This window comes from Schistocerca piceifrons, chromosome 5, assembly GCF_021461385.2.
Source record: "Schistocerca piceifrons isolate TAMUIC-IGC-003096 chromosome 5, iqSchPice1.1, whole genome shotgun sequence".
In the NCBI taxonomy this organism is placed as follows: Eukaryota; Metazoa; Arthropoda; class Insecta; order Orthoptera; family Acrididae; genus Schistocerca; species Schistocerca piceifrons.
In genome coordinates, this window is record NC_060142.1 from 73,409,900 (window position 1) to 73,425,000 (window position 15,101).

The window sequence follows — 15,101 nt, forward strand, 5'->3', positions numbered from 1 at the left end:
TGCGTGCATTCATTTAAAAATCAGCTGTATCTGTAAGGTAAACTTTAACAATAAAATAATAAACTGTAAATGTACCACGTTGCATGTAGCATTTCCAAAAAAATTTATGAATTTATGTGGTATCGGAGGTTGAACATTTTATACTAACATTTTAATAACAAAGTTTTTTTTATGTTACAAAATATTAGTTTATTATGTAAATTTAATATACAATATTACTTCTAGGATAGCTTCACACCAATTGTTTATTTTTTAAAAAGGACATTGACAAAAATCTACACAAAGCTTGTTTTAAACAACAGATTTTTTATAAATCATAAGCAGGAATGTCTACAGATGCCACTGAGCCAGTTCCAGATAAAAGGCTTTGCGCCCTTCAGGAATGTACAGCACTAGTTGTCCTATGTCTTTCAGCTTTTTGACATTGATTGGGGCTATGTTGTTATGTGCCATTTATGAAGGCAACTTTGGTTGTGCCTATAACGAGAGTCGCAAAGAAGTTTTTTGAGACCATCACTATGATAGTAACACTCAATTTCCCCCATAAACTGTGATGGAAGCTCATAAATGAGGGCCCTGTGAATTAAACTGTACAGTTCTGGTCCATACAGTTTACGTAACTGTCATCAGACAAACAGTATTGCTCATAAAATTTGGGCCACGATTTGTTGTAAACCAAAATCCCTTCTGTGTTAACAAGCTATGCTTGAATATTTTGATTTTTGGACCAAGTGACCATCTTTCCGACATAGCCCTACAAGGAGTATATTCTGTCTTGTTTTCCCATCACCCGTTTTACGCAAGCAGGTTTACGATGAGATGCCAAAACTACATGACCACGCACAGCAAAACGCTGGAACACACCTTTGAATTTGCCGGGATTTCAAAGCATTAGCTTAACCACTGAGTTGTTCTTGTATTATGCTGGGAACACGTCAGAGAACACGTGCTATTCAGAAACACATTTATTATGCACTGTCCTAATGTAATCAGCCAAAAAGGAACATATTTCGTTAGGTCCTTTGTCAGCTGTATCTTCATGGTACAGATATAGCTTTGATCTGTTGCTTTTTAGGTATGTAACACAGAATGCAATAACGTTAAGTCGACGCAAATTAAATACTTCCTGCACTGTGAGCTCAGGAATCTGCAGATACTGCATGTAACAGAAACACAATAACACCACATGCTCATTTTCTGCACACATCTTCTTTACTGCATCCATCTTTGAACTGAATTTTCCTACTACCTTTTTTATGTACCATTAATTCCTCATAGCTGTAGAATATGCTATATCGTTGAACGATTGCCTCTCAGTTTTCGCTGCAAGTGACTCAAAAGAACATCAAATTCGGTTAGCGGCTGTTCAGAGCATAATTAAAACACTCAGTGAAACCCCTGAAATATATTTCATATGACGTGCAAATGTAGCTTTATGAGCATTTCACAAATAGTTTTTACAAACAACTCAGCATCTAAGTAACACACTTCTTCGGTAGAGTTATGCGTGATATTCATAGGGGATGGCTTAATATGCTTCTCAGTTATCTGCAGGTCTGGGGTGCCGCATTGCTTGCAGTAGCACATCCTATCTGTCATAGGGTTCAACATTGTTTCTCACACAATACCAAAAATCGTCGCACACGTTTATTTTCAATGCTAAAAAGGCTGCAAAATTCCGGTTTGCACACTTTGACAGTCCCAGCTTCTGTAGTTAACGCGCGATATCGATAATTTTTTTCCGGGGTCTTTTGTGCACCACGCCTTCTTTCTCGATCAGCCGCGGAAGGTATCCATTATGCGTGCTCTTACTTTCAAAATCATGAAATTTACGGAATATTTCAATCTATTCGTGATCAGAAATCACATTTCTATACAGTTTCATACACTTGAAACGTATCAGTACACTATTATCAATACTATATGACAGAAACTGACATCACCATACAATCCAGAACTCATGTTCTTTCTACCAATTTTTGTAATGATAATATGAGTGCATTTGCAAACATAACTTATTTGTCTGTCTTTGAGGAAAATAAAAATTCTGCCTTTAATGTTTTTATAGAAAGAAGCTTCCAGATATTTTATAACAATTCTTCCTCCTCCTGTTAAATCGTAAGTTTCTTCAGTGCTTTGTCTTACTGAGACTTTTCATTCTTTATCTGGTTTATTTTATGGGTAAGATATGTGTAGGTAGGGAACTATACTCTAATTTTAGAATACGAACGTTTTTTTGTTCCAACAAGTAACAACGGGTTTATTCAATAGGAACAAACACTACTGCAGGGTGCTTACCAAAGATTTGTCACGAGTGTCCTCCAAACATTTCTCTACACAGAACTCCATTTATAAAATAATAAGAAAAATGATCGCAATCACCTCTTTGGACCCTGACATTAACTACTTGAAATTATAAATGAGCACACAACAACTCAACCTCCTCAGGCAATGGCTAGCAAAATCTACTGACACCCCAATAATCCACTCTGACTCCGTTGGACCACTCGGCAGTCCTAAAACGCATAACAGAATGTACGGTGTGAAAAAAATTATTGATAAATAGTTCCAGAAAGACTTCCCTGTTACGGGGATCTCTGGATGTTATACAGCATTATTGGTCTCCTTGTCAAAGTCGACTTCCTGTCACCTGTAACAGTGCTTTGGTCTTCTAAAATCGAACAGGGCCGCAACCTCACCACCATCCCCCAAAAAACACCGTCAATTAATTACGTGGAGCATATGAATAGCTTCCACTTAACAAACTTCCAACAAATTCTTCCATGAAATAGTCTCGCACCACCTATTGTGTCCTCCTGAACTGGTGAGTCACCTAATCCACCTACAATCCTGACTTTAGCAACGAATCAGCAGTCAGTCGATTTATGTCATCAATATACCAATGAACACGCAACCTCGCCACATACAATTAAGTAAGGCTCAGAGTGAACTCCCAACTGCGTAACTGCTCCAGCACACACTGCACATGGAGAAATCCTATTTTCGGTCACGAACGTCCGTTCTGTCCAGTATTATCATCGCAATCATTTCATCAGCAAACGTACTATCCTACTCAAACGCGCGGGAAATGCTAAACTCTTTTCGGCTAGTATGTGAAGCAGCCAAACAGATCATCCCCAACACTACTATACTCGAGGTATTTCTAATGTCCGCCAGTCAGATTAGCACAAGTAATTTAGACTAGAAATGTCGTAATTGCAAAACTACATAAAATTTAGTGAAAACAAAATGCGATTCCTTTCCACAAAACACATTACTAATAAATTTAATACTCTATGCCATTTCTGGCTGCCTTATAGAAAATCAAGCTCACTCGGACGTACGTCACAAATTGCCCTATTGCGCAGCAACATTCTCACTCATGCATTTACATACTTTTAGTAAAATGTCACATTCTCACTTTACGTATGTCCTTCATTTACTCTCTGTCTCTCCAAAGCACTCACACCACCAAAATACAATGAAATAATAATTTTCCAACGTACTCCTAATTACGTCAGGAATCTGTGGTAATGAAACTAGAGAAATTCCATAAAATTATGTTATGCGAACCCATACTCTTGGTTGAAGTTTCAATTAATACAACAGATGAATACGTTACAGTCCCTAATACGGGGCCGGCCGTTGTGGTCGACTGGTTCTAGGAGCTTCAGTGCGGAACCACGCGGCCGCTACGGTCGCAGGTTCGAATTCTGCCTCGGGCATGGATGTGTGTGATGTCCTTAGAACTACTTAAACCTAACCAACCTAAGTCTAGGGGACTGATGACCGCAGATGTCAAGTCCCATAGTGCTTAGTGCCATTTGAACCGTAATACGGATTCACAATGCCAGCACAGTTATTGTGTGAATTAGGTAAAATTTTACATCTCCGAAAGTATGGAAGTTTTTGATATAAACTAGTAACAGTATGGTTGCGTAATCGATAGAAGTTGGTATACCAAGTATGAAAAAGATCGATTGATATCTAAAACTACCTCTTCAGATTCATAGAGTATGTGTAACGTATTGCATACAGCGTTAAGCAAGTACAACGCTCGTTCTGCCCAGCAGAGGTTGCAAGACAAGACAGACAGACAGAGGTGTAAAAACAGAGAGGGCAGAAGAGAATATGTGAAATACACGAGGCGTGTGAGAAAATTATAGAGATGGACAACAATGCGAGCGATCTGGTAACGCTGTGTTGTTCTTGTGCCGACCAGTACTTTCATCCCTTTCTGATACTCAGTCTGAGTTTCCACCTCCGTACATCCATTATGTGACTTCTGAGACGCTATCAGTGAAGTGGCGTTTTTATTGTCTGTTACGAAAATGGAACAGCGGAATTTAGAGCAACGTTGTGCCATAAAGGTTGATGTTGCATTGGGGAATCAGCGTGTGTGACCTTAGATCACTAGAAACTGGTCCTTAGGAAACATTTCTATCAAGAGCGCAAGTTTTTACTGTCGCAAATAGATTTAGGAAGGCCGACAACACGTTGAAGAAGAATTGTGCTCAGAGAGAGACTTCAACTTCAAAATCCAACCAGAACATAGAACGTGTGTGGGCTGTTGTGAGATTCTTCCTCCACGACAAAACCGTCAAGCAAGAGTGTTACAAAGATGTCCTTTAAAAGCCAGGAAAAGGGTGAATCGACTGAGGCCGGGAATACAGGCAGGTGGATACTGCATTGTGACAACACTCCACTTCAAGTGGTCGCATCCATCACGAATTTATTGACCTCAAACGGAATTCTGTTGTTCCATAGCCCCAATATTCACCTGATTTGAGTCTCTGCTACTTTTTTTCTCGAAACTGAAAAATATCTGAAGACGACATCATTTTAGATCACTGAAGAACATTCAAAAGAGTGTGACAGACGTCTTAAAGGACCTGCCAACTGAAGTCCTTCAAGTCTGATACCAATACTGCAAACGACTCCACCGGAGTGCACCTCCTGAAGGGAACTACTTTGGAGTGGACAATATTCTTGTTTGAAAAAAATTAAAACTGTGATAGAAAAAAAATCACTCTCATTACTTTTCTTATACATCTTGTACGTGACATAGCTACACATACCTGGGCCAAAGTGCTAGTACAAGGGTTGTATTCTCATAAACTGTACTTGTACAATATGTGTTCTTTGTATGCTGTTTTTTTCATTTTGGGAGAATGCACTGAATGAAGTGTACAAGAAATTAATGCTTTATATTTTTCCTGTTCTTGGTTTGATACCACAGCGTTGCATCGTTGTCAATGCTAAAATTTATTCTAAACTTCTTTAGTCCCAGTACTTTCCGTAAACAAAAGCGATATACACTCCTGGAAATTGAAATAAGAACACCGTGAATTCATTGTCCCAGGAAGGGGAAACTTTATTGACACATTCCTGGGGTCAGATACATCACATGATCACACTGACAGAACCACAGGCACATAGACACAGGCAACAGAGCATGCACAGTGTCGGCACTAGTACAGTGTACATCCACCTTTCGCAGCAATGCAGGCTGCTATTCTCCCATGGAGACGATCGTAGAGATGCTGGATGTAGTCCTGTGGAACGGCTTGCCATGCCATTTCCACCTGGCGCCTCAGTTGGACCAGCGTTCGTGCTGGACGTGCAGACCGCGTGAGACGACGCTTCATCCAGTCCCAAACATGCTCAATGGGGGACAGATCCGGAGATCTTGCTGGCCAGGGTAGTTGACTTACACCTTCTAGAGCACGTTGGGTGGCACACGATACATGCGGACGTGCATTGTCCTGTTGGAACAGCAAGTTCCCTTGCCGGTCTAGGAATGGTAGAACGATGGGTTCGATGACGGTTTGGATGTACCGTGCACTAATCAGTGTCCCCTCGACGATCACCAGTGGTGTACGGCCAGTGTAGGAGATCGCTCCCCACACAATGATGCCGGGTGTTGGCCCTGTGTGCCTCGGTCGTATGCAGTCCTGATTGTGGCGCTCACCTGCACGGCGCCAAACACGCATACGACCATCATTGGTACCAAGGCAGAAGCGACTCTCATCGCTGAAGACGACACGTCTCCATTCGTCCCTCCATTCACGCCTGTCGTGACACCACTGGAGGCGGGCTGCACGATGTTGGGGCGTGAGCGGAAGACGGCCTAACGGTGTGCGGGACCGTAGCCCAGCTTCATGGAGACGGTTGCGAATGGTCCTCGCCGATACCCCAGGAGCAACAGTGTCCCTAATTTGCTGGGAAGTGGCGGTGCGGTCCCCTACGGCACTGCGTAGGATCCTACGGTCTTGGCGTGCATCCGTGCGTCGCTGCGGTCCGGTCCCAGGTCGACGGGCACGTGCCCCTTCCGCCGACCACTGGCGACAACATCGATGTACTGTGGAGACCTCACGCCCCACGTGTTGAGCAATTCGGCGGTACGTCCACCCGGCCTCCCGCATGCCCACTATACGCCCTCGCTCAAAGTCCGTCAACTGCACATACGGTTCACGTCTACGCTGTCGCGGCATGCTACCAGTGTTAAAGACTGCGATGGAGCTCCGTATGCCACGGCAAACTGGCTGACACTGAAGGTGGCGGTGCAGAAATGCTGCGCAGCTAGCGCCATTCGACGGCCAGCACCGCGGTTCCTGGTGTGTCCGCTGTGCCGTGCGTGTGATCATTGCTTGTACAGCCCTCTCGCAGTGTCCGGAGCAAGTATGGTGGGTCTGACACACCGGTGTCAATGTGTTCTTTTTTCCATTTTCAGGAGTGTATTTTCCTGGTGCTGTAGGTTAGCTTGTGTCATGAGGAAGCAAGACAACTCAGTCGCAAACACAGCGCTCCACATCAAACCAGGAGGAACAAGACTACGAGGAAGACCGGCAAAGAGATGGACTGACAACGCCAGGGGAGACATACACGTTGTTGACTTAAGAGCAGAAGATGTCAACGACGGGGAGAAATGGAGGAGATGTAACAAAACAGCAGACCCCGCAAGTCGGTATTAATTCATGGAAAGAAAGAGACAGTAGGTCACCTTGTATTAATTTTCCTGTGCCATATTCTCCCTTATATCCATGAAATTTTAATTGTGGAGTAGACTGCAATACCGAATCGTCACTATCGTTTAATTAATGCAACTCTGAACTGGTTTACATGGATCTCAAGTGTGATGGTATACTTCGAAGCTTTCATTGTGATAACCATTTTACCATGCACTTTAGTCCGTCTGTTTTCTTTCCCTCATTTCCGTTTCAAACTATATAAACTCCTTACAGCCGAGCGCTCACACACATCCAACAACGTAATGCATCCCCCAGCCCTCCTTTCTGTTGGTGTTATAGTATCCACCTCTCTAACGGAGGGTTAAATAACAGAATTTTCAAAATGTATTTCTTGTTTTCCCAATTCCATAACATGGTTTGTTGTACATTACAAAATATCTTTGAGGCTATAATTTACTTTTTCTGTACAATCACAGTTTTCAGGCTCACGTGTACTTCGTCAATAGGCATAATAATAACCATTTAATACCTTACTTCCCATTCACACCATCATTCTGCATCTACATCTACATCTACATGGATACTCTGTAAATCACATTTAAGTGTCTGGCAGAGGTTTTATCGAACCACCTTCACAATTCTCTATTATTCTAATCTCGTATAGCGCGCAGAAAGAAAGAACACCTATATCTTTCCGCACGAGCTCTGATATCCCTTATTTTATCGTGGTGATCGTTTCTCCCTATGTAGGTAGGTGTAAACAAAATATTTTCGCATTCGAAGGAGAAAGTTGGTGATGGGAATTTCCTGAGAAGTTTCCGCCGCAACGGAAAACACCTTTCTTTAAATGATGTCAAGGCCAAATCCTGTATCATTTCTGTGACACTGTCTCCCATATTTCGCCATGATACAACCTAAGACGGCTCTTCAGATTGTCTCCCAAATCGTTTATATAGATAAGGAACAGCAAAGAGCCTATAACAGTACCTTGGGGATCGCCAGAAATCACTTCTGTTTTAGTCGGTGACTTTCTGTCAGTTACTACGAACTGTGACCATTCTGGCAGGAAATCACAAATCCAGTCACATAACTGAGACGATATTCCATAAGCACCAAATTTCACTTCAAGCCGCTTGTGTGGTACAGTGCCAAAAGCCTTCCGGAAATCCAGAAATACGGAATCGATGCGAAATCCCTTATTAGTAGCACTTTATGTGAAAAAGAGCTAGTTGCGTTTCACAGGAACGATGTTTTCTAAACCCGCGTTGACTGTGTATCAACAGACAGTTTTTTTTCGATGTAATTCATCATGTTTGAACACACTATATGATCCTAAATCCTGCTGCATATCTACGTTAACGATATGGGCCTGTAATTTAGTGGATTACTCATACTACCTTTCTTAATTATTGGTGTGACCTGTGCAACGTTGCAGTATTTGGGTACGGATCTTTCGCCGAGCGAACGGTTGTATATGATTGTTAAGTATGGAGCTATTGCATCAGAATACTCCGATAGGAGCCTCACTGGTATACAGACTGGACGAGAAGACTTGCTTTTATTAATTGATTTAAATTGCTTCACTATTCCGAAGATATTTATTTCTACGTAATTCATGTTGACAGCTGTTATCGATTCGAATTCTGGAATATTTACTTCGTCTTCTTTTGTGAAGGCATTTCGGAAGGCTGGGTTTAGTAACTCTGCTTTGGCAGCACTGTCTTCAATAGTATCTCCATTGCTATCGTGCAGAGAAGGCATTGATTGTTTCTTGCCGCTAACATACTTCACATACGACCAGAATCTCATTGTATTTTCTGCCAGGTTTCGAGACAAAGATTCTTTGTGGAAACTTATAAGAATCTCGCATTGAAGTCCGCACTAAATTTCGAGCTTTTGTAAAAGATCGCCAATCTTGGGTAATTTGCAACTGTTTAATTTAGCATGTTTGTTGCGTTGTTTCTGCAGCAGTGTTCTAACTCGTTTTGTGTACCAAGGAGGATTAGCTCCGTCGTTTGTTAATTTATATGGTATAAATCTCTCAACTGCAACCAATACTATTCCTTTAAATTCAAGCCACATCTGGTCTACACTTGTATTATTAATTTGGAATGAGTGGAAATTGTCTCTCAAGAAGGCGTCAAGTGAATTATTATCTGCTTTTTTGAATAGGTATAGTTTTCGCTTTTTTTTTAGCATTAACCGATTACAATATTCAAACTTGCTATGGCAACCTTGTGTTCACTAATCCTTGTATCGGGTTTGATGCTCGTTGTTAACTCAGAATTATTTGTTGCTAAGAGGACAAGTGTGTTTTCACAACCGTTTACTTTTCGCCTGGGCTCATGAGGTAACCGTTCGAAATAGTTTTGAGAGAATGCGTTTAGCACAATTTCGGATGATATTTTATGTCACCTCCGGAATCTCGCCAACATATTGAGGGTAAATTAAAGTCATCACCAACTGTTACCGCATCACTTGGATGCGTGTTTGAAATCAAACTCAAGTTTTCTTTGAACCTTTCAGCCACTGTATCATCTAAATTGTGAGGTCGATAAGAGGATCCTATTATTATTTTATTCCCATTGCCAACGATGACCTCTGCCCATACTAACGCACAGGACGTATCTACTTCAATTTCGCGACAAGTTAAACTACTTCTAACAGGAACAATCACGCCACCGCCAACCGTGTTTAGCCTATCCTTTCGGAACACCGTTAGTTTCTTCACAGAAATTTCCGCTGAGCTTATCTCCGACTTTAGCCAGCTTTCAGTGCCTATAGCGATTTGAGCATCAGTGGTTTCAATTAGCGCTTGGAGCTCTGGTATTTTCCCAACACAGGTACGACAATCTACAACTGTTACACCAATGGTTCCTGTATCTACGTTCTTCCTGTGTTCGACTTGCACCTTTTGTGACTGAAGCCCTTTTTGTGTTTTTCCGAGAGCCTCTAACGTAAAATACCGCCCCGTCCACGCCACACAGCCACTGCTACCCGGGTAGCCGCCTCCTGCGTATAGTGGACACCTGACCTATTCAGCTGAACCCGAAACTCATTCAACCTTTGGCGCAATCGAGGATCTGCTGCCTACACGGTAGCGGAACCGTCTGAGCCTCTGACTTAGACCCTCAACTCGGCTCTGTACCACATTCCGCGATCGGTCCTGTCGACCATTCTGCAAATGGTCAGCTCCGCTTTTATCTTGCAAGCAAGACTGGCAGCCTTTACAACTTCTGTTAGCCGCTCGAAACCAGAGAGAATCTTTTCTGATCCAAAATGACACACATCATTGGTACCGACGTGAGCAACCGCCTGCAGTTGGCTGCACCCTGTGCCTTTCATGGCATCCGGGAGGACCATTTCCACACCTGGAATGACTCCACCCAGTATGCACACGAACTGCACAATGGTTTTCTTTACCTTCTAGTCACCCACGTCCCTAAGGGGCCCCATAATGCGCATAACGTTGGAGCTCCCAATTTCCAATAAACCCACCCTCTATGATTGCCCAGATCTTGCATGCTGAGTGGTTTAAAATTATTGAACAAATCAGCAATAATTAATGACGGTCGTAAAAACCATAATAACCAGAGTTTTTTTTTCGAAATTATGTTTTAACTACTAGATAATTTCATAGTCCATAAGAAACTGATGCCTTTCGACCACAAACGTAACGATAACCATGACTCGCTGTTGAAAGCTGCTGCCCGCTCCCGTTTCTTACTTAATATAGGCGCGTTATGATGCGCTATGCCTCATGGCCACTCTTTTTCTTTCATAGAATTGCTCTTGCATAGCATGGTGGTTCAGTTAATTGGGCAACTGGCGAAGATAACAACAGAAAACACGTAGCGAAACCTTCAATGTAAATGATGACGTTCCTAGAGAATTTATATAAAAAGTTGTCCTGAACGGCTACAGCGTATAGTAAGAAATGGGCATCAGAATGAAAAACAGTCTGAGTCACTCCAGTTTATTTTCCTTACCCAGATTTGCATAATCACTGTAGATCTAACGATAAATATGTGAAATACGTGAATTGGTAGAAGGTAAGACATATCTTGGTAGTGTACGAAAACCGCTAATCACGTGGACAAATGCACAGGTTGCGTATTCAGTAACAGAAACTGACTGACTGACTGGCCAACAATGTTGTCACAGCTACAGTCCACCTGTAATTTAAATGAGTTGCATCAACAAGGAGCGGCGCTGTACGTTTACCAACACTTTTCTGGATACTAATCTGGTAGGAAACTTGTGGGAAGGTGTGGTGTCACCGTCAGACACCACACTTGCTAGGTGGTAGCTTAAATCGGCCGCGGTCCATTTAGTACATGTCGGACCCGCGTGTCGCCACTGTGTGATCGCAGACCTAGCGCCACCACAAGGCAGGTCTCGAGATACGATAGAGCACTCGCCCCAATTGTACGACGACATTGCTAGCGACAATACGGACGAAGCCTTCCTCTCATTTGCCGAGAGACAGTTAGAATAGCCTTCTGCTAAGTCCATGGCTACGACCTAGCAAGGCGCCAATTGTAACAGTGCATGTATCTTACGAGTCGCATTTGTATAGTCAAGAGAGATGTATCACAAGGAGTCATTAAAAAGCAGCTACGTACTTTTCTTGCTACCATTCAATAGTTATCCTGTTCCAGACTTGACGCCAGTCAGCGTGTGTGTACGCGTGCCTTTCTTTCGGCTACTTTAGTCTGGCGTAACAGTCTTGTTACGTCACTACAGATTGGCGACGAGTAAAAAGGTTCTTTCTGATTGCTTACATTTACTTGTGTCATGGCTTCGCCAGATGAACTGTCCGAATTTTATCGCTTGTAGAATCAGCAGACGCAGGCCTTATTGGATGCCCTTGGACAGCTCGTCCAGGGTCAACGTGCCATTCAAACCGATGCGGCGGCCGCCGCTTCACCGCTACCACAGCCACAACTCGCAGTTGCACCGCCTTTTAGGAACTACGACCCGGAGCACGAGTCGTGGACCGAGTGGTCCCACCAGTTTGCCTTCCATCTCGCCGCCTACAGAATTCAAGGTAATGAGCGGCAGCCGTTTTTGCTTTCTTGTGTCGGTGTGTCCACGTACCGTGTGATAGTGAAATTGTTTCCCCGACGCGATGTAGCAACTCTGCCCTACGAGGAAATTTTGTCTGCTTTAGATGCCTATTTCAAAGAAACAGTTAATGTGGTTGCAAAACGGTATACGTTTTTTCGTACCAAACGTACGGCCGGTCAAACTAATAGGGAGTGGGTAGCAACATTGCAAGGGCTTACTAGGGACTGTGCCTTTGACTGTGCCTGTGGCCTTTCTTATTCAGATACAATGGTATGTGATGCAATTGCACAGAACGTTTCTGATGTTTGCATACGGGAGCAAATATTGAAACTAGTTAATCCCTCCCTTCAACAAGTGATAGACATATTGGATAGACAAGACACACTTGACTGTGCTCAGGAATCTTTTGAAACTTCGCCAGCAGTGTGTAACATTAACCGGCCCTCCGGGCGAGCTGCGCGGCCCGGTCAACTGCCCTCGCGCAAACAAACGCAGCTGCCGCCACGCTCTAAACCAGGTGTGCCGCGCCAGCCCACAAATGCAGTGAAATCATGCCCGCGGTGTGCTACTAGACATTCGCGTGAACATTGCCCGTCACGCCAAGCTATTTGCTTTTTCTGCAATAGGAAAGGACATGTTCAAAGTGTTTGCCAGAAAAAGCTCTGATCAGACAATCACAATCATTCCAGGCCCTTTGCTTCGCGCCGGAATCGACCCAAGGACACACAGGATCGTGGACCTTCGCCCATGGACATTCATGTAGTTAATTCCGATTCGTCCAGTGCCACTTTCTCTAACAGTGACTGTGTTCGTCCCACAAAAACTGTGCGTCGACGTCGCCGGAAATCACGTCAATTAGCAAGTGATTCTGTACCAGTGTCTGTTCAAATTGCACAAAACAGTCGCTCTTGTCGTCAGCAGGACAATAAACTTTTTGTGGACTTAGACTTTGAAGGCAAAGTCATACCATTCCAGCTCGATACCGGAGCTGCAGTTTCATTGCTCAATCACGACACGTACAAACAACTGGGCCAACCTCCGTTGCGTCCCGCAAATGTTAAGCTAATCACATATTCCGGACAGAAAATTCCTGTGTTAGGACAGTGCAGCCTTCTTGCAACATACAAGGGACAAACGAAACTTGTGTCGTTTTACGTTCTTCGTTCTTCTACTGCAGTGAACTTGTTTGGCTTAGATTTATTTCAATTGTTTAACATGTCTATTGTAAATCAGGTCCTATCAGTGAATCAGACTGTGCCTTCAGACAGTGTTTCTAGGTTATGTGACGAATTTGCAGACATTTTTGCACCGGGCTTAGGTTGCACTAAAAACTATGAAGAACATTTGGAACTGAAGGTCAACGCACAACCGAAATTTTTCAGTGCGCGCAATGTTCCTCACGCATTGCGTCATGAGGTCGCAAGAACATTGAACAATGTAGAATCACAAGGTGTGAGTGAATGTGCGCAATGCCTCTTCTCTTTCACCTCCGCTTCATCGCGTACGCCATACCGGTGTTCCGTTTCTATGGACGACGGAATGCGAGAGCGCCTTCCGACAGTTGAAATCGGCGTTGCTTTCTAATACTTGCCTCACGCCTTTCGATCCCCGGAAACCCCTTTTGTTGATGGTAAATGCATCGGATTTCGGGATCGGTGCTGTGCTTGCGCACAAAGTTGGCTCGCATGATCGCCCTATTGCCTTTGCGTCCAAATTACTCTCGTCTGCACAAAGAAATTATTCCCAGATAGAGAAAGAAGCTTTGGCTCTCGTGTTTGGTGTTACTAAATTCCATGATTTCTTGTATGGTCGTCACTTTACCATCATCACAGACCACAAACCTTTGACATCGCTTTTTCATCCGAACAAGCCTGTACCTCCGCGTACAGCGCAGAAATTCATTCGCTGGTCTATTTTCCTCTCGCAGTCCCACTACGATATCTTGTATCGGTCCACTGCTAAGCACGGAAACGCCGATGCGTTGTCCCGTTTGCCTGTTGCTGAGGATAAAGCATTCGATTCTTCCGAACTTGCTTGCCTGTTCATTGATTTGGAAACCGATGACGTGGTCGAATCGTTTCCGATTGATTTTCGTCGTGTAGCTAGCGCCACAGCTGCTGACCCTGTCCTTGCTACTGTTTTGCGTTTTGTTGCTACGCAATGGCCTTTGTCAGTCTCGGATTGAGGATCCGTTGGTTCGCCGATTTTTTGCTCACAGGGAGAGACTTTTTGTTCGACGTGGTGTTTTGTTGTTGCGTTCTGATAATGATCAGTCCCGAGTCGTGGTCCCAGGTTCGTTACAGTCCTCTGTCTTACGGCTTCTTCACCAAGGACATTGGGGTATAGTGCGAACGAAACAACTTGCTCGTCAGCACTGTACTTGGTTCGGAATCGATGCTGCGATTACGAATATGTGTTCTTCTTGTATTGCGTGTGCCGAACAACAATCCGCACCACTGCGGAAAGTCTTTGCATGGCCAAAAGCCACTTCCCCTTGGCAATGCTTGCACATTGATTTTGCTGGTCCATTCTGGAATGCTCGATGGTTGGTTCTGGTCGATGCCTTCAGTAATTTTCCTTTTGTTGTCCGGATGTCTTCCACGACGTCCTCCGCCACCATCCAAGCGTTGTCTGCTATCTTTTGCATTGAAGGCCTTCCGCAGACTATTGTTTCCGACAATGGCCCACAATTCATGTCCGCAGAATTTCAGTCATTCTGCCAGGCTAATGGTATTCAACATCTGACATCCGCGCCGTTTTCGCCTCAAACGGTGCCGCTGAACGATTGGTCCGGACTTTCAAGTCACAGATGTTAAAGTTGAAAGAGTCGCATTCTCGGGAGGACGCGTTGTTGCTCTTTTGTCCTCGTATCGCTCTCAGCCCCGAGATGGTCGCTCGCCGGCTAAGTTGCTCCATTGTCGTCCTCATCGAACCTTGATGTCTTTGCTGCATCCGCCACATCAGGTTCTTGTGCAGCGGCAGACGCCTGCTTTTGCTCCAGGCGACGTTGTATTTTATCGCAACTATCGAGGTTCACGGCGTTGGCTCGCAGGGCGCATT